Genomic DNA, 4,047 nt, shown 5'->3' on the forward strand with positions numbered 1-4,047 from the left:
AGGTTGCCCGGAACATAGAAATGACCATAACTTTCACACTGGTAGCAATTATTCGATTTATACAATGGAAAAACTGTTCTATTTATTTTGTGTTTTATGTTCCGCGCGTTGACTTCTAAGGCCCTAACTATTCGATCTGGTGCAGCATCGCCCTAGGGTGAAGCCTAGGTTGCCTGGAAAGTAGAAATGTCCATAACTTTCATACTGGTTGCAATTATTCGTTTTATACGATGGAAGAACTGTTGTATTTATACTGTATTTTATGCTTCTGACGTAGACTTCTAAGGCACTAACTATTCGATCTGGTGGAACAACGCCCTAGAGTGAAGTCTAGGTTGCCCGGAACGTAGAAATGACCATCACTTTCACACTGGTTGCAATTATTCATATTATAGGATGGAAAACCTGTTGTATTTATATTGTATTTTATGCTCCTGGTGCTGACTTCTTAGGCCCTAACTATTTGATCTGGTGGAGCAACGCCCTAGAGTGAAGCCTAGGTTGCCCGGAACGTAGAAATGACCATCACTTTCAAACTGGTTACAATTATTCCTGTTATACGATGGAAAATCTGTTGTATTTTTATTGCATTTTATGCTTCGGGCGTTGACTTCTAAGGCCCTAACTATTCAATCTGTTGGAGCAACGCCCTAGGGTGAAGCCTAGGTTGCCCGGAAAGTAGAAATGTCCATAACTTTCATACTGGTTGCAATTATTCGTTTTATACGATGGAAAAACTGTTGTATTTATATTGTATTTTATGCTTCTGACGTTGACTTGTAAGGCACCAACTATTCGATCTGTTGGAGCAACGCCCTAGGGTGAAGCCTATGTTGCCCGGAAAGTAGAAATGTCCATAACTTTCATACTGGTTGCAATTATTCGTTTTATACGATGGAAAAACTGTTGTATTTGTATTGTATTTTATGCTTCTGACGTTGACTTCTAAGGCACCAACTATTCGATCTGGTGTACCAACGCCCTAGAGTGAAGCCTAGGTTGCACGGAACGTAGAAATGACCATTACCTTCGCACTGTTTGCAATTATTCCTGTTATACGCTGGAAAAACTGTTGTATTTTTATTGTATTTTATGCTTCGGGTGTTGACTTCTAAGACTCTAACTATTAGATATGGTGGACCAACATCCTAGGGTGAAGCCTAGGTTGCCCGGAACGTAGAAATGACCATAACTTTCACTCTGGTTGCAATTATTCGTTTTATACGATGGAAAAACTGTTGTATTTTTATTGCATTTTATGCTTCTGGCGTTCACTTCATAGGCCCTAACTATTCGATCGGGTAGAACAACGCCCTAGGGTGAAGCCTAGGTTGCCCGGCAAGTAGAAATGACCATAACTTTCAAACTGGTTGCAATTATTCCTGTTATACGATGGAAAAACTGTTGTATTTATATTGTATTTTATGCTCCTGGTGTTGACTTCTTAGGCCCTAACTATTTGATCTGGAGGAGCAACGCCCTAGAGTGAAGCCTAGGTTGCCCGGAACGTAGAAATGACCATAACTTTCACACTGGTAGCAATTATTCGATTTATACAATGGAAAAACTGTTCTATTTATTTTGTGTTTTATGTTCCGCGCGTTGACTTCTAAGGCCCTAGCTATTCGATCTGGTGCAGCATTGCCATAGGGTGAAGCCTAGGTTGCCCGGAAAGTAGAAATGTCCATAACTTTCATACTGGATGCAATTATTCGTTTTATACGACGGAAAAACTGTTGCATTTATAGTGTACTTTATGCTTCTGACGTTTACTTGTAAGGCACCAACTTTTCGATCTGTTGGAGCAACGCCCTAGAGTGAAGCCTATGTTGCCCGGAACGTAGAAATGACCATAACTTTCACACTGGTTGCAATTATTCGTTTTATACGATGGAAAAACTGTTGTATTTATATTGTATTTTATGCTTCTGGCGTTGACTTCTAAGGCACTAAGTATTCGATATGGTGGAGCAACACCCTAGGGTGAAGCCTAGGTTACACGGAACGTAGAAATGACAATTACCTTCACACTCTTTGCAATTATTCATTTTATACGATGGAAAAGCTGTTGCATTTATATTGTATTTTATGCTCCTGGTGTTGACTTCTTATGCCCTAACTATTTGATCGGGTGGAGCAACGCCCTAGAGTGAAGCCTAGGTTGCCCGGAACGTAGAAATGACCATCACTTTCAAACTGGTTACAATTATTCCTGTTATGCGATGGAAAAACTGTTGTATTTTTATTGCATTTTATGCTTCGGGCGTTGACTTCTAAGGCCCTAGCTATTCAATCTGTTGGAGCAACGCCCTAGGGTGAAGCCTAGGTTGCCCGGAAAGTAGAAATGTCCATAACTTTCATACTGGTTGCAATTATTCGTTTTATACGATGGAAGAACTGTTGTATTTATACTGTATTTTATGCTTCTGACGGTGACTTCTAAGGCACTAACTATTCGATCTGGTGGAGCTACGCCCTAGGGTGAAGCCTAGGTTGCCCGGCAAGTAGAAATGACCATAACTTTCAAACTGGTTGCAATTATTCCTGTTATACGATGGAAAAACTGTTGTATTTATATTGTATTTTATGCTTCTGGCGTTGACTTCTAAGGCACTAACTATCCGATATGGTGGAGCAACGCCATAGAGTGAAGCCTAGGGTGACCGGAACGTAGAAATGACCATCACTTTCAAACTGGTTGCAATTACTCCTGTTATATGATGGAAAAACTGTTGTATTTTTATTGCATTTTATGCTTCGGGCGTTGACTTCTAAGGCACTAACTATTCAATCTGTTGGAGCAACGACCTAGGGTGAATCCTAGGTTGCCCGGAAAGTAGAAATGACCATAACTTTCATACTGGTTGCAATTATCCGTTTTATACGATGGTAAAACTGTTGTATTTATATTGTATTTTTTGCTTCTGGCGTTCACTCCTTAGGCCTTAACTATTCGATCTGGTGGAACAACGCACTAGGGTGAAGCCTAGGTTGCCCGGAAAGTAGAAATGACCATAACTTTCAAACTGGTTGCAATTATTCCTGTTATACGACGGAAAAACTGTTGTATTTATATTGTATTTTATGCTTCTGGCGTTGACTTCTAAGGCAATAGGTATTCGATATGGTGGAGCAACGCCCTAGAGTGAAGCCTAGTGTGCCCGGAACGTAGAAATGACCATCACTTTCAAACTGGTTGCAATTACTCCTATAATATGATGGAAAAACTGTTGTCTTTTTATTGCATCTTATGCTTCGGGCGTTGACTTCTAAGGCACTAACTATTCAATCTGTTGGAGCAACGCCCTAGGGTGAATCCTAGGTTGCCCGGAAAGTAGAAATGACCATAACTTTCATACTGGCTGCAATTATCCGGTTTATACGATGGAAAAACTGTTGTATTTATATTGTATTTTATGCTTCTGGCGTTCACTTCTTAGGCCTTAACTATTCGATCTGGTGGAACAACGCACTAGGGTGAAGACTAGGTCTCCCGGGACGTAGAAATCGCCATAATTTTCACACTGGTAGCAATTATTCGATTTATACAATGGAAGAACTGTTCTATTTATTTTGTGTTTTATGTTTCGCGCGTTGACTTCTAAGGCCCTAACTATTCGATCTAGTTGAGCAACGCCCTATGATGAAGCCTAGGTTGCCTGGAAAGTACAAATGTCCATAACTTTCATACTGGTTGCAATTATTCGTTTTATACGATGGAAGAACTGTTGTATTTATTTTGTGTTTTATGTTTCGCGCGTTGACTTCTAAGGCCCTAACTATTCGATCTAGTGGAGCAACGCCCTATGGTGAAGCCTAGGTTGCCTGGAAAGTAGAAATGTACATAACTTTCATACTGGTTGCAATTATTCGTTTTATACGATGGAAGAACTGTTGTATTTATACTGTATTTTATGCTTCTGACGGTGACTTCTAAGGCACTAACTATTCGATCTGGTGGTGCTACGCCCTAGGGTGAAGCCTAGGTTGCCCGGCAAGTAGAAATGACCATAACTTTCAAACTGGTTGCAATTATTCCTGTTATAC

The sequence above is a fragment of the Calliopsis andreniformis genome, unplaced genomic scaffold (genome assembly GCF_051401765.1).
Source record: "Calliopsis andreniformis isolate RMS-2024a unplaced genomic scaffold, iyCalAndr_principal scaffold0019, whole genome shotgun sequence".
Taxonomy (NCBI): domain Eukaryota; kingdom Metazoa; phylum Arthropoda; class Insecta; order Hymenoptera; family Andrenidae; genus Calliopsis; species Calliopsis andreniformis.